The following is a 27,540-nucleotide window of genomic DNA, read 5'->3' on the forward strand; positions in this document are numbered from 1 at the left end:
ACTGTTGAGATGGCTAACCACTCTTGAGTACATCACTTTCTCAAAGATTTTTGAAAATGCTGTAAGCAAGGATACTGCCCGGTAATTATTGACATCTGTGGTTTCCCCCTTTTTGTAGAGAGGCCTGACAATGGCATATTTTAACCTGTCTGGAAAAACACCCTGAGTCAGTGATGCATTACATATGTGACTCAAACCATCAGCTGTAATTGCTCCACATTGTTTTAATAACTTGTTAGAGATGTCATCTACTCCAACAGTACATTTATTTTTCAAAGATTTAATGATTTTCCTTAGTTCACAAGAGGTTGTAGGATGAAACTTAATCTGACTAAAATTTTTCAAAACTGGCTCTTCAATGTGTTGCCTGGCTTTTTCTTTTGAACTATTCTGACCAGTTTTTTCTCCGACACTTAAGAAGTGATTGTTAAATACATTGGATACCTTTGTATTGTTGGTTAAGATGGTTTCATTCTCTTTAACAGTAATACTACCTACCCCAGGGCTTACTTTTCCTGTCTCCCTTCTAACAACATTCCATATTGATTTGATTTTATTGCTGGAGTTGTTAATTTCTTCTCTAACATACATATTTCTTCATTTCCTTACAACTTTTCTCAGTATGTTACAATAATTTTTGTAGTGTAAAACTACTTCTTGATCTTTACTGGTTCTTGCTGGCTCATACAGTTTTCTTTTTCTTTCTGAAGACACTTTAATACCTGTAGTAATCCAAGGTTTCTTGAAAAGTTCGTGGAATTACATCTAGTAATTTTCTTTGGAAAACAGTGTTCAAAAAGGGCTGTGTCTCTAGCGGAGAAGACAGCTCGTCGGTCGTGGGATCTTCTTTGGCGGAGGCTGCTATGCTGTCAACTTGAACCCGTGAGTGTGCTTTTTATGGGATGCCACTTGCCCAGGTTATTCTCTGTATCTACAGAGGCAAGATATGTAGTACTGACAATGATAGTAGGCGACACCTCTCATTAATGTATCCTGTTTGGTTATATTTTAAATAATCACACATTTTACACCGGCTACTACAACATTGGACATAGATTTCTTAACTGTACGATAACATTTTTGACACCTTCTTATATAGAGTACGACTTGTCCGCCTCTGAAAAACGCCCAAAACAGAGCTACACGTCCGTCCCTTCAGATGTCCGAAACACAGTACATGTACGACTCTTCAGAACGTCCGAAACAGAATGACTAGCGTAGCAGAAGTACTTCGCCTCCCAGGCGCATCACAGCGACCCGGAGGTGTCCCGTTACTCTTATGTTTCTCAAAGCTAGTGAAATTTAATAATGGTTCAAATGGTTCAAATGGTTCTGAGCACTATGGGCCTTAACCTCTGAGGTCATCAGTCCCCTAGAACTTAGAACTACTTAAACCTAACTAACCTAAGGACATCACACACATCCATGCCCGAGGCAGGATTAGAACCTGCGACCGTAGCGGTCGCGCGGTTCCAGACTGTAGCGCCTAGAACCGCTCGGTCACCACGGCCGGGTTTAATAATGGCTCTAAGCACTATGGGACTTAACTTCTGACGTCATCAGTCCCCTAGAACTTAGAACTACTTAAACCTAACTAACCTAAGGACATCACACACATCCATGCCCCAGGCAGGATTCGAACATGCGACCGTAGCAGCAGCACGGTTCCGGACTGAGCCGCCTAGAACCGTTGGGCCTGAAATTTAATAAACAAAAAACGATAGACTCGTAGGGTAACCATCAGAGATTGTCTACTGTGCTAAATACAATGAGAAGCATATAAACAATTAATAAGAGAATTTAGGCGTTTTGGCGTCGAGCACCCGAATGTGCCGACACATCACAAGCAAGTTCAGTACAATTGGCGGACTCTCCCACGGGAGTGGTACATACTGTACCATCTGTCGCTTGTACCTCACTCCACTTTTGTACCATATGCTACTTCACGTGTATCAGTCTGCATCAGTGCGAGCTTCTAGCAAAATAAAATATTGGCGACCACAGCCAGGAATATCACAAACCTCATGAGGACTTCCTGGCCGGACTTGTGTGATGGTCCTGTTCGCTGTTGTGGTCGCAAGGGCCAGTCTTCGTGTGTAGGGGGACAGGGACGTAGCTACTGTCTGCGAGGCCGAACTCAAGAACCCAAAGTGAGACCCCCCTCCCTCTAACCTCCTGCATACTTCCACCAAATCTCCCCACGGTAGCGTGCTGAGAGTAAAAAATTCGTAGATATTCTCAACTGCTTCGAAACATAGTGCTGCTTTTCGATTAGGCCTTACCGAAAACGGTAATGACTGTGTCATAAACATGTGATTACGTCTATAAATAAACAAAAAAATTTACAAAAGAATCAATCACGCACTCCACACACAAAATGTCGTTTTTTTCCAAAATATTTCGCTTTTACAGGTATAGCCGGCCGTTGTGGACGTGCGGTTCTAGGCGCTTCAGTCTGGAACCGCGTGACCGCTACGGTCGCAGGTTCGAATCCTGCCTCGGGCATGGATGTGTGTGATGTCCTTAGGTTAGTTAGGTTTAATTAGTTCTAAGTTCTAGGTGACTGATGACCTCAGAAGTTAAGTCGCATGGTGCTCAGAGCCATTTTTTTTACAGGTATATCGTTACAGAAGAAATGGCGTAACATTAAAAATTCATACAGCCGAGAAAAACGGAGATTAACCGGTAAAAGTGGTTCTGCAGGTGCGAGAAAGACGCCATATCTGTATTTTAATCTCGTGTCATTTCTGAATATTACCAACCCACCGTCGCATACACATAGCAGCGTGTCATCCGAGGATGCTGAGAATCAGGCCACAGCAGAAAGTGAAGTTCCAAGTGGACCCTATCAGGCTAGGGTGCTCGGTAAGAAATGGAAAGCAGAAGACGAAATTGGAAGACAACTAATCCATGTTCTGCAAAAATCTGCAGAAGTCAGGCAGCAACTGGTCACACAAATGTTGACAGATGAGGACAGGCTTTTTTTCTTGTCTTTGGTCAGCGACTTCAAAAAGATACCTCAGCATCTGAAGTTGTCTGTAGAACGACGAATCTTAAGTATTATTGAAGAAGCTCAACCGCATCCTAACTGTCCAAACACATCTTCCTACGAACATTATCCAGCGTACATTTTTCACCGTCCACAGTCATCAGCCGGATATTGCTCACAACAACTACATCGTTACCTTGTGATGGAACAGGATATTATCAGGAACCCTATCCCAAGCAATCTAGTTCTCCTTCTTCTTCTTCTTCCTCTTCACAAAATAATAATTCACCACAGTCTACACCAGAAATCACCGATGACGCCAGTATTGATAATTGTGTTTCATCACCACTACTTACAGGTTTCGGTGAATCATCAAGTTAATTTTACTTATTTCATAAGGTAACAGTAACAATTTCATTAATGTTCAAACAAATTTCGGGCTTGCAGCCGGTCGTCGTTCAATACTTCGCACGATATTTCAACTGGGCACCTGCCAGTCGTCTTCAGGTGAGCCGTCGCAGAACTTCACGTGTCTGTGACGGCTCACCTGAAGATGACTGGCAGGTGGCCAGTTGAAATATCGTGCGAAGTATTGAACGACGACCGGCTGCAAGCCCGAAATTTGTTTGAACAGTCAATTCGCCGGGAAAATTTTAAAATTTCATTATTGGTTAATAAAACTTACATTAAAGTGATTACTAATTTCTCTTCATTTCCTATGCATTTTTGCATTGCTGTGTTTGTACCTCTTATGCTGTCTCCAATTTTTCTTTAATATTTCATCAAAAGTTTTTATAGACATTCTAGCGAAATTGAAGAATTCATCTTCGTGTTCACGAAGTTCACAAAAAAAAAAAAAAAAAAAAAAAACAAAGATTCGGTTTGTAGAGCGGGTTTGCAACATAGGATGTACCCAGTATCTTTTCTTCTTTCGTTTCTCCTGACGCTGCCACAGGTACACAGCCGTTGCTATCTCCGTAATCTCCACCGTGCGACTGAGCTGCGGCCAACCAACTACCAGCTGTGCCGGCCAGCCGCAGCCGGGGTCGCAGTTGGCAACCGTTGGTCGTGGTCGTGGTCGTGGCTGCACTAGTGCGCTGATGCCCCTAACCAGCCGCCCATCTCTGGTCGGGACCAGGTCGGTCGCAGACTTCGAGAGCATCAGTACTATACTTAGCCTGCGTTCTGCGGGTAGTAATAGTGTGTAAATGTAACTGCATGTAGGAGGCACAGGAAGCACATAAAACCATCTCATAACGAGAAGTTATGTTTCTTTCCTTTATAGAAATAAAGTGTTCTATTAATCTGCAAATGGACAGATCACTTAACATTCTTGCCATTAGCCATCGGAAATTCCTTCCTTCCTTGTGCCGGTGTTGACTCTCAAAGTCGTCGACACAAGAAGAAGATCAAAAACAATTGAAAAATGAATTTAGACGATATATCTGCATGGTGTAAAAAGTGGTAATTCCGTCTAAATAATGAAAAGTGTGCATTTATCTACATCTAAATCTACATTTATACTCCGCAAGCCACCCAACGGTGTGTGGCGGAGGGCACTTTACGTGCCACTGTCATTACCTCCCTTTCCTGTTCCAGTCGCGTATGGTTCGCGGAAAGAACGACTGTCTGAAAGCCTCCGTGCGCGCTCTGATCTCTCTAATTTTACATTCGTGATCTCCTCGGGAGGTATAAGTAGTGGGAAGCAATATATTCGATACCTCATCCAGAAACGCACCCTCTCGAAACCTGGCAGGCAAGCTACACCGCGATGCAGAGCGCCTCTCTTTCAGAGTCTGCCACTTGAGTTTGTTAAACATCTCCGTAACCGTATCACGCTTACCAAATAACCCTGTGACGAAACGCGCCGCTCTTCTTTGGGTCTTCTCTATCTCCTCCGTCAACCCGATCTGGTACGGATCCCACACTGATGAGCAATACTCAAGTATAGGTCGAACGAGTGTTTTGTAAGCCACCTCCTTTGTTGATGGACTACATTTTCGAAGGACTCTCCCAATGAATCTCAACCTGGTACCCGCCTTACAAACAATTAATTTTATATCATCATTCCACTTCAAATCGTTCCGCACGCATACTCCCAGATATTTTACAGAAGTAACTGCTACCAGTGTTTGTTCCGCTATCATATAATCGTACAATAAAGGATCCTTCTTTCTATGTATTCGAAATACTTTACATTTGTCTATGTAAGGGTCAGTTGCCACTCCCTGCACCAAGTGCCTATCCGCTGCATCTTTCCTGCATTTCGCTACAGTTTTCTAATGCTGCAACTTCTCTGTATACTACAGCATCATCCGCGAAAAGCCGCATGGAACTTCCGACACTATCTACTAGGTCATTTATATATATTGTGAAAAGCAATGGTCCCATAACACTCCCCTGTGGCACGCCAGAGGATACTTTAACGTCTTACTTTGTAAATATTACACTCACATGAACTATAGTACATTAGGTCGTATCGCAATAAATGATGTCTTTTTTAATATACAAGAGACTGTATTCGGATATTTCGCACTTTTCCCCTTGAAGTCTTGTATTTCATATATCCTAAAAACTCTGCCACTGAATGGTAACAGTGATCAAGTAAGAATGGGCTTAGTGTTTTATTAAAAAGTCAGAATGATGAAATAATTTTTATCTTATATGGAAGAGAATTGTAAATTTGAATCGCACTATTTGTACTGAGACTTTATAAGGTGATGTCTTTCTGACTGGACACGGAACTTTCTTTTCCGCCTTATTTCGTAAATGTTAGTTTTTTTACACTACAGACAGAACAACACATCTAGCGTACGGACGAGAGAGGAAATGTTTTAACGTAGCTAACGTAGGAACTTTACATTCGTAATTTTCGTGAACAAACTGTGTGATTTACGAGACAGATGAAACCGACAACTGCCGCTGGGGAGCGGTGAGAATGGAGATCACGTTAAGCTTTGACCAACGTAACGGCAAACATGCGATACTGACGCCGCGGAGTCATCAATCTGACCTCTTTTTTGGGCAGGTCTAATGTTAACAATCGCCGGCCGAAGTGGCCGTGCGGTTAAAGGCGCTGCAGTCTGGAACCGCAAGACCGCTACGGTCGCAGGTTCGAATCCTGCCTCGGGCATGGATGTTTGTGATGCCCTTAGGTTAGTTAGGTTTAACTAGTTCTAAGTTCTAGGGGACTAATGACCTCAGCAGTTGAGTCCCATAGTGCTCAGAGCCATTTGAACCATTTGTTAACAATCAGAATCCCTTTTAAATCATATACTTTGCGTATAAAAAACAATTTAGAACAAAATAAATAAGCTCGAAAATACAAAATATTAACATTAATTAATCGGTGGAAAGCTGGCATCCAGATATGTGGAACGAAAGAAGCGTATACATCTTAAACTAGTACGTTTATATGTTTCCCATTTGCTAATACTGAAATTAATGCTTTGAAAATTTTTATATTTTTTTCTCGAGGAACCAATAGAGAAGAAAAGAGAGTATAAAGTTTTTAACCTTACACAAAACTACATGCATAGTCAGAGTTTACAAGTTTTCAAAACACTGCTTGCAGGTTTCGGAACAGCACTGCATGTTTGTTTGTTTCTTGCGGATGTAGCAAAGAATCGAAGGTTTCTTTTTCTTGCTAATTGGACAGGTTCTGCAGGTATTCCTATTCTTAGGGCCTGCATCTGCTTCCACTGCTTCTTCTGTTGGAGCATCTAAGTCTAAAAGGCTAATTCTTGAGTTCTGAGCCGGCCTTTGGATATGTTCTGGCACAAGGCTACGGGTAGCTCTCTGAGGAACATACCTCTGCAGACAGGAACTCCATCTGATCCACTTTTCCATAGAACATATGAGTTTACTGTACTGATGTCCAATAAGCGGGTTAAATGAACACTTCGACCAAAGTCGAGTTTTTCGACTGCATGCGTGTATGGTGCACGTTTTGTCCAGCTTATCGACACTCCCATTTGACGTTATAGTACGATATGATTTCTAGTTTTTGAGAAGAAAATACTCACCAGGGTTATAATGCGTGGATGAAACAAGAGGATCTCTTTGTCTGTCTTCGGCACATGCGACAACGCAGTGGTGTCTTTCGTAAAACCATCCAAAGACGAACCAACTAGCCTATGGTTATTATATTGAATTGTTCCTGGAATCTCTCTCCTATTCATTTTTAGAATTTCAACAAAAGTCTGTTTCTTAACTCTTCTAGAGGCTGTACTGAGATGAACCACATGCCCCCAGTGATTTTCCGATTGCTGCCATAGATTGGTTGATACAATCGCAACAAAGACTGAGTTGGTGTCATTAATTTTTTTTTTCATTTTCCGGTAATTTATCGCCATCAAAGCCTTTTCCAGTGTACATATACCCTCTATGGAAGTAACTGATCTTTGCATCCCACAAGCACATTAGTTTTAAGTCGAACTGACCAGCCGGCTGCTGTGGCAGAGCGGTTCTAGGTGCTTCAGTCCGGAACCGCGCTGCTGCTAAAGTCGCAGGTTCGAATCCTGCCTCGGGCATGGATGTGTGTGATGTCCTTAGGTTACTTAGGTTTAAGTAGTTCTAAGTCTAGGGGACTGTTGACCTCAGATGTTAAGTCCCATAGTGCTCAGAGCCATTTGAACCATTTTGAACTTCACCATCAAAATAGAGATGCCACAATGAACGTGGGTCTTTTGAATCTTCTTTAATCAATCCGGTGGATGGAAATCTCATGATAATGTTATTGCGACGAGTTCTCACAGCTCAGATAGGAAGTACTTCGGCCCCTCTGTGCTGATTCTTGCCACAGGAGTAACTGCTTCTGCGTTGTTCGTCACATGGGTCATTGCTTTCATCAGAGTCATCTTCTGTTCCATTTAGATCTGAAAAATTGTAGTTTTAGCTCACAATGGATTCTGCTTCTCCCGATTCCTCCAACCACGTGCCCTTTCCTTAAATACAGGTTCTCGAGCGTTCACTTATTGTCTTCTATTTTGTCGTCGTTGACACTGTTGAATCTTGTACCAGGGGAAACAAGGAGAGGATGTTGTTTGGTGGCCGGTATCCTCATTCTACAACACAACTGCACACATGGATTAACAGGTTTCTTTACTCATAAGAACAAGTTACTTAAGATAGGCCAGGTGCCGTGGTACAAGCTGTTCCATAATAATCCATGTTAGCCTCACTGCTGGTGGAGCACAAGTCCCGCTATGTACACTTCTCTGGTAGCTAGATACTGACTGACTATGCACTAGAGACTGTGTGACTGACTGGGCTCGTAACTGTGACTGCAACGCACTGGCTGAAACTGCGACTGACTGACTGTGACTGACTGGGCCCTCTGGTCTGTGGTGGCCATCTAAATATTGGCAGTCGAGAGGGCGTTGGCGGCTTGTTACTTGCGAGTCTGTCTTTGGCCTCTCCCGTGATTGGAGCATTTAATCCAGCGCCTATTGTCGATCTTCTCGCAACCTCTTAGGCGACTGGTGTGCTGACGACAACCTTATGCCAGCACGCTATTAGTATCAGATCCTGTAACTACAGAATTACTAAGTTCCTCCATATTTCAAATGATACCATATTAGGAAATATCAGGAATGTGCAACAAAAATAAAAGTAGAAAAAATTACATAAACAACGTAGTGTGATCAAAACGACCGAGAGCGGTTTTCGAAAGGACGTCACTGATGTTAGCGAAGTTCTGGAAAAACACCTCACACTTTGCTGTTCTGCTCACAACTAAACTCGAAGCTACCGAACCGATGGGCGCAGTGATGGGAAGGGAACCGGCTAGATCGCAACAGCTGATGAAAGTGCGCAGTAAAACGTTAACCAGCACGTCCAATGTGACACGGACACGGTGCGTGTCGTGAGGTTGGCCTGTCGCAGTGGCACCGATATCGGTGGATTCCGCCGACGACCGACGTCGGCCGAAGACAGCCGATCGTTTCAAGTCAGCACGCTACTACGTACACAGTCACAATGTAGCCGACGTCTTCGTCCGAACGTACGTACTTCGGACGTGAACAGGTGAAATTCAAATCAGTTTGTCTTTTTTTTCGGTCATAATGACCGACACGACACGAAACATGAACTGTGAGAAACTGGTAAGTTTAGTCAAAGGCAGAGGTTGTGGCAACCTGAATATAAAAAATATCATAACTCGGATACAGTTCGGAATCTATGGACTGAAATCACAGATTTATTGGAAACCACAAGTGCGCAAAATCTGTATCAGAAATTTTGGGTGTGGTTCAGATGGCTCTGAGCACTATGGGACTTAACTGCTGAGGTCATCAGTCCCCTAGAATTTAGAGCTACATAAACCCAACTAACCTAAGGACATCACACACATCCATGCCCGAGGCAGGATTCGAGCCTGCGACCGTAGCGGTCGCGCGGTTCCAGACCGTAGCGCCTAGAACCGCTCCGCCGGCTGTTGGGTGTGGGATTATAACCTGGAAAAATAATTTGCTCAAGTGACAAGCATGGCTTGCTTATCTTTTACTTAAAGTAACTGTAGTGGATCTTTTGGGTCGTGGCATGTGGACATCAGCTGTCTACAAATTATTATTACTGCTTGCTGGCATTTTTAAGGCAGTACGCTGGTGATTCTGTTAAGTGAAGTGGTGTACAACTGTGGTGTGCATATGTATTTCCATTTTTCAGTGCTAGAGGTGTTCAGATTATGTTACACTAAAATGTATGTTTGTCTTTCACATGTATACTGAATGATAGTCATCGAAGTTTAATTGACATACGCCTGTACAATGTTAAATAAATTCAGCAAAGCACATTTCGAGTAGGCTCGCACTTGAAGAGACGTGTTAAAACATCCAATTCTCCCATTAACGATGTAGTTCTGATTCAAGTGAAACCAGAAGCGACACTTTGATATTCGACAACTGTCGATTACATCTCTCTAATAATTAGGCCTTTGCCATGATCTGAAAAGTACAGTTTCAGAGTTTTTGTGTGATATGACAGATGATATTTACGATGCTCTAAATACTAGATACAGGTTGACTCTTACATAGAAGATGACAGAAATCAGCCACTTTTTACAGTGCTATTTATTTGTTTAAACAGCGCCCTTACCGGTTTCGAACCGACAGGTTCAATTTCAGACGGCTAGTTCACGTTTTACATTAGACATCGCCTTTTGTTTCCCCAACTGACGAAATTTCCTTGGGCTGGTGGTGCCCTAAAACCAATACAAGATGTGAGACAACGTCATTTTAACTGTAATTATGCCTCAGAATGATGCTTTACATCATGTACATATTGTCACGCAGAACAGGGTGTAATCAGATGAATGACGAACACTAACTTCACTTCACGAAGGTTTATTCAGTTCTTGCACATACAAGGCTGCGGCCAGAACACATACAGTATACTATACAGCTACAGAACATTCCAGTACAGTGATTCTTGCCATTTGTGGATACTTCTAGAATGTACTCGAACCGAATATAGAAATTCAAATTGTATAGTCCAGGTGAGATTTGAACTCACGACCCTTCATGTAACAGCTTAATATCATAACCACTACACCACGGTGCTACTCAGCTTCTTCTGCGACAATATATATACTTAAAAAAAGTACATTATACAGTTTTTGCTGCTGCAAGATCATAAGCATCATGCACTGGAACATAATGGCCCGGATTGTTCATTGTAAATAACCGATTTGTATACATCAGAGTTGTTTAATTTGTTTACATCACTTATAATCGTTGTGAGGCACAATTGCACTAGCCGTCTCAAGATGAAACTATCGGTTCGAAACCGGTAACGGCGGCCCGCCCCCCATGAACCTTGCCGTAGCCCCATGAACCTTGCCGTTGGTGGGGAGCTTGCGTGCCTCAACGATACAGATAGCCGTACCGCAGGTGCAACCACAACGGAGGGGTATCTGTTGAGAGGCCAGACAAACGTGTGGTTCCTGAAGAGGGGCAGCAGCCTTTTCAGTAGTTGCAGGGGCAACAGTCTGGATGACTGACTGATCTGGCCCTGCAACACCAACCAAAACGGCCTTGCTGTGCTGGTACTGCGAACGTCTGAAAGCAAGGGGAAACTACAGCCGTAATTTTTCCCGAGGGCATGCAGCTTTACTGTATGATTAAATGATGATGGCGTCCTCTTGGGTAAAATATTCCGAAGGTAAAATAGTACCCCATTCGGATCTCCGGGCGGGGGCTACTCAGGAGGACATCGTTATCAGGAGAAAGAAAACTGGCGTTCTACGGATCGGAGCGTGGAATGTCAGATCCCTTAATCGGGCAGGTAGGTTAGAAAATTTAAAAAGGGAAATGTATAGGTTAAAGTTAGACATAGTGGGAATTAGTGAAGTTCGGTGGCAGGAGGAACAAGACTTTTGGTCAGGTGAATACAGGGTTATAAATACAAAATTAAATAGGGGTAATGCAGGAGTAGGTTTAATCATGAATAAAAAAATTGGAATGCGGGTAAGGTACTACAAACAGCATAGTGAACGCATTATTTGTGCCAATATAGACACGAAGCCCACGCCTACTACAGTAGTACAAGTTTATACGCCAACTAGCTCTGCAGATGATGAAGAAATTGATGAAATGTATGGTGAGATAAAAAAATTATTCACGTAGTGAGGGGAGACGAAAATTTAATAGTCATTGGTGACTGGAATTCGACAGTAGGAAAAGGAAGAGAAGGAAACGTAGTAGGTGAATATGTATTGGGGCTAAGAAATGAAAGAGGAAGTCGCCTGGTAGAATTTTGCACAGAGCATAACTTAATCATAGCTAACACTTGGTTCAAGAATCATGAAAGAAGGTTGTATACATGGAAGAATCCTGGAGATACTAGAAGGTTTCAGATAGATTATATAATGGTAAGACAGAGATTTAGGAACCAGATTTTAAATTGTAAGACATTTCCAGGGCAGATGTGGACTCTGACCACAATCTATTGGTTATGAACTGTAGATTAAAACTGAAGAAACTGCAAAGAGGTAGGTGTTGAAGGAGATGGGACCTGGATAAACTGAAAGAACCAGAGCTTGTACAGAGTTTCAGGAAGAGCGTAAGGGAACGATTGACAGGAATGGGGGAAAGAAATACAGTAGAAGAAGAATGGGTAGTTTTGAGGAATGAAATAGTGAATGCAGTAACTGAAGCAGGCAAAAAGGAATACAAACATCTCAAAAATGAGATCGACAGGAAATGCAAAATGGCTAAGCAGGGATAGCCAGAGGACAAATGAAAGGATGTAGAGGCTTAAGAGGGGTAAGATAGATACAGCCTACTGGAAAATTAAAGAGACCTTTGGAGAAAAGAGAACCACTTGTATGAATATCAAGAGCTCAGATGGAAACCTAGTTCTAAGCAAAGAAGGGAAAGCAGAAAGGTGGAAGGAGCATATAGAGGGTCTATACAAGGGTGATGTTCTTGAGGACAATATTATGGAAATGGAAGAGGATGTAGATGAAGATGAAATGGGAGATATGATACTGCGTGAAGAGTTTGACAGAGCACTGAAAGACCTGAGTCGAAACAAGGCCCCGGGAGTAGACAACATTCCATTAGAACTACTGACAGCCTTGGGAGAGCCAGTCCTGACAAAACTCTACCATCAGGTGAGCAAGGTGTATCAGACAGGCGAAATTCCCTCAGACTTCAAGAAGAATATAATAATTCCAAGCCCAAAGAAAGCAGGGGTTGACAGATGTGAAAATTACCGAACTATCAGTTTAATAAGTCACGGATGCAAAATACTAACGGGAATTCTTTACAGGCGAATGGAAAAACTGGTAGAAGCCGACGTCAGGGAAGATCAGTTTTGATTCCGTAGAAATGTTGGAACACGTGAGGCAATACTGACCCTACGACTTATCTTAGAAGAAAGATTAAGGGAAGGCAAACCTACGTTTCTAGCATTTGTAGACTGGACTGGAATACTCTCTTTCAAATTCTGAAGGTGGCAGGGGTAAAATACAGGGAGCGAACGGCTATTTACAATTTGTACAGAAACCAGATGGCAGTTATAAGAGTCGAGGGACATGAAAGGGAAGTAGTGGTTGGGGAGAGAGTGAGACAGGGTTGTAGCCTCTCCCCGATGTTATTCAATCTGTATATTGAGCAAGCAGTAAGGGAAACAAAAGAAAAATTTGGAGTAGGTATTAAAATCCATCGAGAAGAAATAAAAACTTTGAGGTTCGCTGATGTAATTCTGTCAGAGACAGCAAACGACTTGGAAGAGCAGTTGAACGGAATGGACAGTGTCTTGTAAGGAGGGTATACGATGAACATGAACAAAAGCGAAACGAGGATAATGGAATGTAGTCGAATTAAGTCGGGTGATGCTGAGGGAATTAGATTGGGGAATGAGACGCTTAAAGTAGTAAAGGAGTTTTGCTATTTGGGGAGCAAAATAACTGATGATGGTCGAAGTAGAGAGGATATAAAATGTAGACCGACAATGGCAAGGAAAGCGTTTCTGAAAAGGAGAAATTTGTTAACATCGAGTATAGATTTAAGTGTCAGGAAGTCGTTTCTGAAAGTATTTGTATGGAGTGTAGCCATGTATGGAAGCGAAACATGGACGATAAATAGTTTAGACAATAAATAGTTTGTTTAAATAAATATATAGAATTGTAAAAAGTGGCTGGTTGCTGTAATGTTTTATGTATGAGTCAACCTATATTTTGCACGTAGCTACGGGCTCAAAATGTCAGCTTTTGACAAAATAACACTAATTTTAAATCCAATATTTTCACTCTTGTATCTCAAATACCTTTATTACGAAACTTTTAATTTTCCTCTATTGAATTTTGGAGATGTTCAAGTGCACTAAAAGACACTGTAATAGTGTTTATTTTCTTTTTTTAAGAGCAATACTCAATCTGAAATAATATTGTCCCAAGGGACATTGTTACTTCTTTTCTCAAATCCACTCGATAAGTGTTTAGAATGTAGTGAACTGTAATAGCTTGTGATTAAGTGAATATCCTGCCAGTACTACATGGATGCGAATGTTAACAAACCAATCAAGGCACGAATTTCTACAGAATCAGTTTTACGGTAGTTAGATTGGTTTGTTGTGTCTTTCAAGTTGTTCCTCACTGACAAAATTTTTCTTTTTGTATGAAAAACGATACTGTCAATCATAGCTTCGTCAAACAAATTGCACGAATGTCAGGATTACCTAAGTTAGTAGCTGTCCTAGTCAGTCCAGGTAATTGTCTCACAATGTTATGATTGGTGTTCTGACGGCTCTTGTTAGTTCCAGTCTATTCCATACAAAATGTTTTTTGTTCCTTTTTCCAAGAAAAAAATCTGGCATGTTGCTTTGTTCTCCGTGTATATTGCTCGTAAAAATATCTTGCGCGTTTTCAAGTACATTGTCACAACCTTCGACGTCATCGTCATCCCTACTCTCAGGCACCATTTTCTCTTCTCTGATAATCATCTCTCTCGTCGGTAAATGTAAAATCAGAATCCGAATATTCAATTTTCACCTCAGGTTCATCACTGCTTTCCTGTAGCCACTCGGAATTTTTTTTCTCAAATCTGGCATCACTGCACCGTATTCTCGCATTTACGAGCAGTCCCCGAAGCACTAGCCATCATGGAGTCTTCTAAGACACACAAAAGAGGACACAACACAAAAGTAAGAAGTAGTCGAAAAAATAAATCGCACATAATGTTCCATCCGGTCTAACAGACCGATAGATTTCATACCTGATTCGACACACCCGGTCTGAGAGGCCTGTAGGGTTTACGAAATTACAGCGTAGCTGGCAGAAGCCGTTAGCTGAACTACAATGCCTTTGCTATGTATATGAGTTAACAGCGTGACGGTACTGTGTAGGGGACACCAGAGAACAGATCAGTGTTGCCACAGTACACATTTAAAAAACACTGATGGTCTCTCAGACCGATGTGTCGGTTTGAGGGGTAAATAAATAACAGTACAGTCAAATGGTCTTGAGTAAGTATCTTCTTGCAAGAAGATTCCTCCAGAATCGGTCGGATCGTATGTAGTACGTCCAGGTAGCAGCGGACTGGTCGATGTACCCCTACTTACGGTTCAGCCTGTTCCAAGGTCCACTACCGGAAGTGTCTTGGTCTCCGCATTCATCTCTTTACGAGTTTGACTGAGCACAACTGCTACAAACCCTCTTGAAACCAGCCCCGCAATAAGGAGGTAGTCACACAACGAAACGTCTCGACTTCAAAGTGGAGACGGATGAAGTGTAGAACCTGAATCATCGCTGATGGCGGTATCTTTCTCCCGCTTACGATGACACCGGAAGGGACTTCGTCAGTTTCCCAGCTGCTGACTTTTCGCCCTTGCGGTAAGAGGGGCTGGCGCACTTTTCGCCGTTACCCCGAGAGAAGTCCGTAGTGCTGTCGGTCTGGGTATCGGAATCCGATTCGGGGCGGAGCGGTGGAGACTGGCCGGCCGTTGCGTAGCCGTGGAGACGGGAGGCGGGCATTGTTTGGACGGTAGCGGCGCCCGCCGCCGTGGGACTGCCCTGGCTTAATGGGAAGGCGGCCCGCGAGCGGCGCCGCGTGACGCGCTGAATGGGGCCGCCGCCGGGAAGACAATGGGCCCGGCCTGTGAGGGAGGGAGGGGGGGGGGGGAGGGGGAGGGCCCTGCGGCCGCCCAGGTGCCCGCGACAACCGCTCAAGGGCGCATTCCAGCGCTGACCGCGACAACGCGCAGCCGGGCCCCCGACACCTGTGGTGCGGTGCCGCTCGCTGCTGCAGGGCGCGGCGGTTAACACGCCGCCTTTACGTGCGTCACGGCTCGCGAAAATCGAATTTCAGGAGCAGAATTCCGCGGCCTTGTTTACATGTTCCATTTTGCTTATTGCTTCTGAATTCCTTAATCTACTCGTAACTTAGTCCTCCTTTAATGTCGTCCAGCATTCCAAGTCATCTTCCTCTCGCCCTCATGACTTTTCGTTACAATTTCTGCGCAGTGTATGTTCCATCCATGACGTTTCCCTTATTCTTATCATTTCCTCTATATCTAAATCTACATCTGTACTCAGCAAGCCACCTGTCGGTGTGTGGCGGAAGGTACTTCTGGAACCACTAACTGAACACCCCCATCCCCACACTTTCTCATTCCACTCTCGAAAGGCGCGTGAGAATGTTTATCTTACCTCTCTATTAGCTCTAATTTCCGGAATTTTCCCACTGCGAGAGGAAGCAGTACGGTGTCCGTCTCTTCTCGGAATTACTCTCTCAGAATTTTACCCATAAACCCCCTGGGAGGCACAAATCCTCTGCTGTAGCACCTGCGATTGGAGTTTGTTGAACATCTCTGTAACGCTCCCGGCACCGGCTAAAAGACACTGTGACAAAATGCGCCGCTCTCCTTTGTATTTTCTTTATGTCTTCTATTAGTCTTTTACGGTAAGGATCCCAGATTGATTAAAAGTACTCAAGAAGCAGTCGAATGAGCGCCTTGAAAGGCACTTCTTTCATGGATGAGTTGCATTTCTTTAACGTTCTTCCCATGAATCTCATTCTAGCATCTGCTTTCCCTACTACTTGTTTTATGTGCTCATTCCACTTAAGGTCGCTCCCCATTGTTATCGCTAGATAAAAATGGAAATATCGTGTGGCTAGGGCCTCCCGTCGGGTAGACCGTTCGCTATCGCTATCTAGTATCGCTAGATACTAAACGGCAGATACTGTGTCAAGTAATTTGACATCAATGGTGCGGCAGTGAATTTCTTCTCATTTGTGTGCGCAATTTATATATATACTGAAGAGCCAAAGAAACTGGTACACCTTCCTATATCGTGTAGGCTCCCTGCGAGCACGACGTGACATGGATTCCACCAATGTCTGAAGTAGTGCTGGACGTAACTGGCATTATGAATCTTTCAGGCCTGTCCATAAATCCATAAGAGTACGAGTGGATTGAGATCTCTTCTGAACAGTACATTGCAAGGCATTTCGGATACTCTCTATAATTTTCATGTCTGGGCAGCGAAAGTCTTTAAACCCAGAAGTGTGTTCCTGGAGCCACTCCGTAACAATTTTGATTGTATGGGGGGTCGCATTGTCCTGCTGGAATTGCCCATGTCCGTCGAAATGTGCAATGGACATGAATCGATGCAGTTGATCGGACAGGATGCTTACGTACATGTCATCTATCAGAGTCGAATCAGAGATCCCATATCATTCCAACTGTACTCGCCACACCATTTCAGAGCCTCCGCCAGCTTGAACAGTCCCCTGCTGACATGCAGGGTCCATGGATTCATGAGGTTGGCTCCATTACCGCACACGTCCATCTGCTCGACACAATTTGAAACGAGACTCGTCCGACCAGGCAACATGTTTCGAGTCATCAACAGTCCTATGTCGGGGTTGACGGGCCCCGGCGAGGCGTAAAGCTTTGGGTCGTGCAGTCATCGAGGGTATGCACCTTCGCCACCGAAAGCCCATATCGATGATATTTCGCTGAATGGTTCGCACACTGACACTTGTTGATGGCTCAACATTGAAGTCTGCAGCAATTTGCGGAAGGGTTGCACTTATGTTAGGTTGAACGATTCTCTTGTCGTCGTTGGTCCCGTTCTTACAGATGTTGCAGATTTGATGTTTTGTCGGATTCCTGATAGTCACGGATCACACATGAAATGGTCGTACGGGAAAATCCCCATTTCATTGCTACGTCGGAGATGCTGCATGCCAACGCTCGTGCGTCGACTATATCACCACGTTCAAAGTCACTTAAACTTTGATAACCTGCCATTGTAGCAGCAGTAACCGATCTAACAACTGCGCCAGATACTTGTTGTCTTATATACGCTGTATTGTGCCTGTTTACAAATCTCTTATTTGAAAACGCACGCCTATACCAGTTTCTTTGGCGCATCAGCGTGTATAGGGATACACTTCTGTAATGTGGTCGGATACTCGGTAATCCCGTAGTTTTTCCTTAAACGGCAATAGGGGACGGTGTCAAATGCTTTCCTGGGTCTAGTTTTCTCTACTCTCTTATACTGGGAAGTACTTCTTCATTCTGTTAGTCCACTTCAGTTGTAACATTTTTCTCCACAACCATATTTCACAACCATCCAGACATTTTTTCCTCCTATTTTTTGGCGACCATAGCTCAAGTCAACACTAGTAAGCTCCACATCGAATAGTTGCCGAATGTGTTTCTTGATCACATCGGAATTTATTTTTCTGTCAGATCATTCACTTTTTTAAAAGCTCTTTTACAAGCCGCTGTTCTGCTAACTTCGTGTAAAGGATCAGAGACACCCTGGTCGGAATGCCAAGTAGCCCATATAAATGCTTCTTTCTAGAAGTGTCACCTCGCTGAAGTCTCAATCCCAAATAAGCAACACGTTTTAACAGACAATGAATATGATGAAGTCGAATAGCCCTTCTACAGTAGGATTGCTGTCGGCGGCTTGTAGTTAAGGCAAAAGATGAACTATCACCTTAATGTTGTAACGACAGTGAACATCAAAAGGCGTTCGACTAGGCCAGCATATATTTTATAACTCATCGTTTCTTAATTCTACCCGCAATCTGAGTGCAACCCATCCGTTACAATAAACTAATTGCGATTACTATACAGCTGAAAGTGACATACTGCATTTTTTTGGTGTGTAAAATGTCAAAATCTAAGGCTGATATAGAACCGATTAGTTCTACGTTCTTTGATCTACAAAACTTGTAAATGTATTTACAAACTCATAAGACACCGTAAAATGGTTCTTTATGAATACGGCGCTTTTAAATTCGTAGTTATCACCTAACTTATTTCTTAATTAGTAACTTCATAGAAAAGTTTAACTTCGATTGTCGTGATTTATGTCTTTGTATTCATGAAAACGAAGCGAATAAATAGTAATTTTAAAGAGTTCACTGCCCATGTCTTCATGTCCTATGTATTAAATAACAATAATTTAATGATGTTTCGTATTCTTGAATGTTGCACTTGGTTGCATGGGCCATTCATTACCTCGAACCACTTTGCAGTCAAACGACGATAAAAATTGGCTCGACAGAAATACCGTCGACGACACTTAAGAGTCTTTTGTTACACAACCTTCCCTTCTGCAATAACCTATCAAAACTTCCCTTAGGATTTCTACCTCTTGCTTAATAATAACAAATGAAATCTTCCCTTTGAAATTAATTCTCTTTCTCAATAATAATAAGTGCAATCTTCGCATACAAATTTAAATGCTGCTTATTAAAAGCTATTTTCTGATATTTCGACGAAACATAGAATGTGTCGCCGTCGCGGCCCTCAGTCGTTACCGGCAATAACCCAAAACTGTTCCTTACCTTTTTTATTGTTACTGGATCGCCATCTGACTGCTACATCGAACTGCGACATGAATATACTTACTCTGTTTTACTATACTCTATTAGCTGCTGGTGGGCTGTCATAATAAGTGGCTGTATTTATTACCAAAGCTGACGTTATTCTTTAATAGCAAAGCTGACGTTATTCTTTAAATGATTTGACTGAAGTTACGTAATTCATAGTTAAACTTTTTCTTGACAACAATAAAATTTTGCAAAGTTTTACGTTGATGGTTTTTGGGATGGATTACAATCAGTAATGCAATATTGCTGGCAAAAATTAATTATATTCTGAAAACGATTCTCCGAATATTTACTGCTGGTAATGAAATGATTTTACAAACGTTCAAATGGGACTTACTTTTTACAATAATCTTACAACTAGCATTGCGCAAACATACCTTCAGTAGTCTTGAGTTTCTCAAAAAAATAATTCAATAATATTAGTTCCTCTTATGATAATAGTTAGCTGGTGTCTCTGTACATCCGTTTATAACCTCTTGTAAATCATAGCTGGTGGCTGGCAGGCACACCGCTCCTCTCAACCTCACGCTTCAGACTTGCTACTGACTCGCTTCACATCTCGCTTACTACTGACTTCCTATGAACGCTAAAGTGCGGTCTCTCCCGCCAACAATACTTTCTGGTGCAGACAATCCCTGATACTATTACAAAATGTATCAAAGCGCGGTCTTTCCCGCTCTTTTCTTAAAATGTATCCATACGCGGTCTCTCCCGCCCTTTTTAAAATTATATCAATGTGCGGTCTCTCCCGCCAACAATACTTTGGTGCAGACGTTCCCTGCTACCACAGTTATTTCCAAAATGACTAATATTAATTATTCCTACTTAATCCTATTAATAAAATATAAACATCTTTCATAAATTGTGGTTTGACAATAGCCAATAGAAATATACACGTCTTACAGCATCACATCCCTAACGGACACGTAGTACGTAAGTGTGAGATTCAGTCCAACCTCCATACCCAGCTCGTCTGTAGACTAAAGTTGTCACTAAATATCCGTTACTGTGCAGCTTTCACAGATAGAAACAGAACACTGACTGTCATCTGAACACGACTTGAATCTAAATCCATAGACCTGAATACGGTGATCACACTCATGTTTCAATACAGTCGCAAATATTAACTATAATACTGTCAGTTGAGCTAGGTTTCACTTATATTTAACTCTTAAATTGTGACGTGTTCATCTATGCATAAATACCAGCAAAAATTTTGGCAGCTTCCAGAGGCTTCTTGAACATGCAACTCGTGAAGGCATGGCACATTTCTTTTCTTTCTCTTTCCAAACACTGAGGTTTATGAACCAATAGCTGGCTTCTCAAACTGTCGGTGCTGATTATACATGGCACTCCCTTTTCTCTCACCTGCGCTGTTGACAATGAAAACTGTTTGTGTGCGTATGTGTGTGTGTTCCATATAACCCATGTCTTTTTCTCATTTCGATCTGACTGAGATTTTGAGACATTGTGAATGGAACAATGCTTAATCGAACATCTATATAAGTTAATAATACTGTATGCCCCATTATGTTACACATATTTTGCTGCAACACGTTAGATAACATACAAGCAACACTTACTGCTATTACGAATCCCAGTTTTTTTTCATATTATACTGTCCCAATACCGCCGAAAGAACTATCGCTCAGTTGTACTCAATATCCTCTTACTCCGAGAGAGAATTTTCAGGTGGTGTCTGCAACAGCGACCTTCAGTAGTTCACACCGCCACTCCTGTATATTTCATTCTACATGGCATGAATTCACTAAAAATTACATCCGGCTGGAGTAAGCCACGGTCGCCTTTGACACTGTCAAGTAGTTAACTGTTTTCTACCTGCCTACCAAGACATATCTTAATTCGGAATACTCTCTGACTCATCTGATTTGCATTGCGCTATTGTACTGATGAAACGCAGTTGTTGCAGCCTTATCTGGTTCCTCCTTTGTTTTACACCACTGGCTATTAAAATTGCTACACCACGAAGATGACGTGCTACAGACAAGAAATTTAACCGACAGGAAGAAGATGCTGTTATATACAAATGATTAGCTTTTCAGAGCATTCACACAAGGTTGGCGCCGGTGGCGACACCTACAACGTGCTGACATGAGGAAAGTTTCCAACCGATTTCTCATACACAAACAGCAGTTGACCGGCGTTGCCTAGCATCTTATCCGCATGGCTGTAACGGATCGTGCAGCCTCGTCTCGATCCCTGAGTCAACAGATGGGGACGTTTGCAAAAAAATGGCTCTGAGCACTATGGGACTTAACATCTGAGGTCACAATCCCCTAGAACTTAGAACTACTTAAACCTAACTAACCTAAGGACAGCACATACATCCATGCCCGAGGCAGGATTCGAACCTGACTGAAGCGCCTAGAACCGCACGGCCACATCGGCCGGCGTGGACCCTGCAAGTTGGTAAAATAAGGAAAGCACACGCACAATAATTTAAAAAAAATCATTATCTACTCAGTAAAGAAAACGGAAAATTTATCATAATAAATGACAAAAAATGGGATTCTGCATCTATCTGTGAAATGATATGCGGATTAAATATTACAATGCGATTTATTATAAATCAGAACACAAAGGGACTTGATTGTCAATACAAACAGTAGGTTAAAGGGTAGGTTATACTGAACCGTTATGAGAATAAGAGCTGGCTCGAGAACAAGGGGTTCCTACTCTCTGTGATGCAAATAGATTGGCGATAATGACTGGAGGTCCTAACGAATCAAATATTACTCCCCCAACTATAATGCAGTATTGCAGTTAGTAGTGAAAGCTCAAATGGGATCGCATGGAGAAGAAAGCAAGGTGGAGCTGTAGCAAAGCGAGCGCGCTTGCTGCTGAGGACTTCAATATAAAAATGGTAGGTCCTACAATGCCGGAGCCGCAAACCTGCGGCAGGTCATCACCAGGCAGCGTTCTGATGATGTAGGCGCCGACTTCTGCTGTGCAGCAACTCTGTTTCAGCCCCTGGCCTCGAAAGCCGTCAGAGAATTCTAAGTTCTGCCGAAAAAAGTGGACTAAGCCGCAAGACCATCCGACTCCAATGAAGATCAGATCCCGAATCACTGCGTCCGCACAATGCAAGAGCGAAGCCAACCTTACTCAACTCCCCACTACCCTCGAAAAGCCACGAATCAACATTCAGTACTGATTCCAAAATTCACCCACACAATCTCAGAACATAATTCGCGCCAATAGTGACCCATCCCTCCAATTTTGAGTAGGGCTTTATGACATCAACTGGCCTCAGTTTAAGTTGACCAATCATGCCTCTGCTATTTAGCTCAGGGCACTGAATTTGCTGATGACTGGCTACAAAAACAACATGCCAAGACCACCAACCATCCTGCGCCAGACAGTCGCGCCCAGCAAAGCACGGTCCACAAGTATTCTCAGAATCATGAGGACAATGCAGTCAGTCGGCGCCAGCAATCTTCGTTCCAGACGCGCCGGAATGGTAAACACATAAACTGCAGTGACACTCAGGCAGCTCGCACGTCCTTTCGCCTTGCATACAATAGGCGAAAAGCGACCGAGGTCAGTCATCCCGCCAGGTGCTCAAGCCCATTGATGTATGACCCTCTCAGTATTCGCAGAAGTGCAGCCTCCCCCACCGGAAATGCAGCATGACGCGTCCTCCGGTGCTCGCCTCAGAACAGGCCACCCAGGGAAGAAACCGAGGAAACTAAAAGCAAGACCACATACAGGTCCCAACATACACAGCAATCAAGTGAAAAGTACTTTGAGCTCTCAGTACAAATACTCTCATTAGAATAACCTTATTCGGCCAGTTACCACCGTGCAATGACATAAGACATTAATAAAATTGATGAAAATGAGAGGCAACATGCAAAAGAGGGCATGGAACCTCTTTTATTCAGGATTCCAATACACCATATCATTCCCCACTCTTTTCGCTACAAACTCCTGTTTTTCAGCATAATCTCTGTTCAATAAGACGGTTTTGCGCCTACTTACTGGGACAGCATGTTTGCTCGCATCGTCCCACTGTGCTGGTCGGCGTCGGAGACAACATCTTGCTGCATCAACAACCTCCCCATCGCCCACATTCTGCTTCCTGCGGAGAGCATCCTTCATTGGTCCCAACTGGTGGTAGCTGCGAGATTCAAGCTGTAGAGTGGGTGAGGAAGAGCAGTCCAGTGAAACTTTGTGACCTCCTCTCACCAGCAGAGACACTCAACTGAGCAGCCAGGTGACAGAGTGTGATACGTCGATCACCTCGAATGAGAGTGTCTGCACTTCCCAAAACTGCAGAAATCACCACTTTGTATGGCAGCTCGGCAAGCGGGAGACCGGACAGTTCTGCGCAACTTTGTTGCAGTGACGACTGACGGCTCACACAACAGCTCACCGTGTATTTGTTCACTGCCAGGTCTCCGTAGACATTCTGCAAGCGCCTACGAGTATCTGCCATGCTCTGGCTTTCGTCAATGTCAGTTCGCCGCTTGCAATGCAATCCGTTACAGACGCCAGTTTGAAGTCTATGTACACCTATCGGAACTTCATGAAGCTATAGGCCTCAAGCGGGAATACTCCACGATGTCCCACAACAAATTCTACTTTTTTTCAACCGAAATCAGTTGCATTACTTATCGAACAGCACACGCACAAATATCGTCCCATGCAGTGCTTTTTTTCTAAAAAAAAGTTTGAGGGTACTCCGACATTGGATATAATGCAGCGAAAATTACTTATAACTGAAGCATGGGATACCACCCGTCTTCTTTTAGCCATGACGTCATCAGCATGTCGAACTACAAAAAATAATGTATCAGCGCAGCTTCGAAATGCTTGAAACAGTCAATGACATCGCTTTACCCACCAAAAACTGCACTGATATCTTTCGCATTGCAATTACCAACACAAAAAAAGAAATAAAAAATCTACGTCCGTGAAATAAATCTTTGGCACTCTTCCAAGTTCTCAACATCGTAAAAAAATTACTTTGTCGACGAAAAAGTTTAGTGGTACGCACTGGTCCCATGGATTACCTCTTTACACACACGAAGTGTTGAATGCTATTGACAAAGGATTTCATATTAATTCCGTATTTCTAGATTTCCAAAAGGCTTTTCACACTGTACCACACAAGTGGCTTGTTGTGAAACTGCATGCATAAGGAATATCTTTTCCGTTACGTGACTGGATTCGTGATTTCCTGTCAAAGACGTCACAGGTCGTAGTAACTGACCGAAAGTCATCGAGTAGAGCAGAAGTGATTTCTGTCGTTCCCCAGGGTAGTGTTATAAGCCTTCTGCTATTCCTTATCTATAGAAACTATTTAGGAGACAATGTGAGCAGCTGTCTTAGGCTGTTTGCAGATGATGCTGCGGTTTATCGTCTAGTAAACTCATCAGAAAATCAAAACAAATTCCAAAACGATTTAGAAAATATATTTGAATAGTGCGAGAATTGGAAATTGACCCAAAATAACGAGAAGTATGAGGTCATCGACTTGAGTGCTAAAAGGAAACCGTTAAATATCGGTTACGCGATAAATCAGTATAATGTAAAAGCCGTAAATTCAACTAAATACCTAGGAATTACAATTACGAATAATTTAAATTGCAAAGGGCATATAGAAAATATTGTGGGGAAGACAAAGCAAAGACTGCGTTTTATTGGCAGAACATTTACAAAATGTAACAGATCTGCTAAAGAGATTGCCTACACTACGCTCGTCCGTCCGCTTTTGGAGTATTGCTGCGCGGTGTGGGATTCTTACCAGATAGGATTAACGGAGTACATCGAAAAAGTTAAAAGAAGGGCTGCACGTATTTGTATCATCGAGAAATACAGGAGGGATTGTGGTAGACATAGTACAGGACATCATTAACACAAAGTCTTTTTTTCAGATCAGAGATGTTTCGCAGTTTCGGAGAACATATATGTTGTCTGCCGCGGTCAGTATCAATTATATCTTAATTAGCAATGTCAGTCATAGCTGGTTCGGCAGTCTCGGAACAGAGACATGTTGTCTTCCTTAGTTGGTATCGGTTAACGAATTATTAGCTATCTCTGGTTATTTGTATGTGTAACTGAGAAAAATTTGTTGGTAACTACGCAGATATTTTAGATCATTGTATTGCTTATTTTTTTATGAACGTCTGAAGAATGGAAATTATTTGTGATTGATAAAGTGGAATATAATTGTTCAGTTTCTCGTATTCTGATAATAAAAAACGAGTGACATCCCGTGTAAAGAAACTAAATATAAATTTTATTATTCATACACTATCTCGGAATTTATTACAGCGTCAAGATAACGGATTCACGACGTACGTTCTGTTTTCTGCGGAGGGGAGAACAATTACAGAAGACTGCAGGTTGGTGAACATTAATTAGAACTCAGAGCGGTGAAAGCAAATAGGCACCTCGCGTGTACTGCAATATTAGTACAAATGTGATCTGTGACATGTCATCTGCCCTCACACAAAGGAGGTATGCAGGAGAGAAGTTTTCGAGGGAAGGGGTTTATCAAACGCACGTGTATACACTGAAAAGCCAAAGAAACAGGTATACCCCCCCGAGCAGCCGCAAGACGACGTGGCATGGGCTCGACCAACGTCTGCAGTAGTGCTGGATGGAATTAACACTATGAATCCTGCAGGGCGGTCAATAAATTCGTAAGAGAACGACGGGTGGAGATCTCTTCAGAGCAGCACGTCGCAAGGCATCCCAGATATGCTGAATAATGTTCATGTCTGGGGAATTTGGTGGCTAGCGGAAGTCTTTAAACTCAGAAAAGTGTTCCTAGAGCAACTCTGTAGCGATTCTGGACGTTTGGGGTGTCGCAGTGTCCTGCTGGTATTGCCCAAGTCCGTCGGAATGCACAATGGACATGAACGGATAATGGACTTGAATGGATGCAGGCGATCAGACAGGCTGCTTATGTACGTGTCACCATTCGGAGTCTTATCTAAACTTATCAGGGGTCCCATATCACTCCAACAGCACACGTCCCACACCTGTACACAGTCTCCACCAGTTTGAACGGTCCCCTGCTGCTATGCAGGGTCTATGGATTCATGAGGTTGTCTCCATAAACGTACACGTCCATTCGCTCGATATAATTTGAAACGAAACTCGTCCGACCAGGTGACGTGTTCTAGTCAACAGTCCAACGTCGGTGTTGACGGGCCCAGGCGAGACTAAAGCGTTGTGTCGTGCAGTAATCAAAGCTACACGAGAAGGCCTTCGGCTCGGGGAAAGCCCACATCGATGATATTTCATTGAATGATTCGCTGACTGATACTTGTTGATGGCCCAGCATTGAAATCTGCAGAAATTTGCGGAAGTCTTGCACTACTGTCATGTTGAACGATTTCCCGCTGGTCCCGTTTCTGCAGCATCTTTTTCCGGCCGCAGCGATGTTGGAGATCTGTTACCGGATTCCTGATATTCACGGTACACTTGTAAAATGGCCGTAGGGGAAAACTCGCACTTCATGCTATCTCGGAGATGCTGTGTCCCATCGTTCGTGCGCCGACTATATCGCCGAGTTCAAATTCACTTAAATTTCGATAACCTGCCATTGTAGCAGCAGTAACCGGTCTAACAACTGTGCCAGAAAAATGTTCAAATGTGTGTGAATTTCTAAGGGACCAAACTGCTGAGGTCCTCAGTCCCTAGACTTCCACGCTACTTAAACTATGCTACGGACAACGCACACGCACACACCCATGCCTGAGGGAGGACTCGAACCTCTGGCAGGAGGAGCCGCGAAGTCAGTGACATGGCGCCTCTAACCGTGCGCCCAACTGTGCCAGAGACTCATAGTCTTATTATACAGGGCTATTACATATGATTGAAGCGATTTCATAAATTCACTGTAGCTCCATTCATTGACATATGGTCACGACACACTACAGATACGTAGAACAACTCATAAAGTTTTGTTCGGCTGAAGCCGCACTTCAGGTTTCTGCCGCCAGAGCGCTCGAGACCGCAGTGAGACAAAATGGCGACAGGAGCCGAGAAAGCGTATGTCGTGCTTGAAATGCACTCACATCAGTCAGTCATAACAGTGCAACGACACTTCAGGACGAAGTTCGACAAAGGTCCACCAACTGCTAACTCCACTCTGCGATTGTTTGCGCAGTTTAAAGCTTCTGGATGCCTCTGTAAGGGGAAATCAACGGGTCGCCCTGC

This window comes from Schistocerca americana, chromosome 6 (genome assembly GCF_021461395.2).
Source record: "Schistocerca americana isolate TAMUIC-IGC-003095 chromosome 6, iqSchAmer2.1, whole genome shotgun sequence".
NCBI lineage: Eukaryota > Metazoa > Arthropoda > Insecta > Orthoptera > Acrididae > Schistocerca > Schistocerca americana.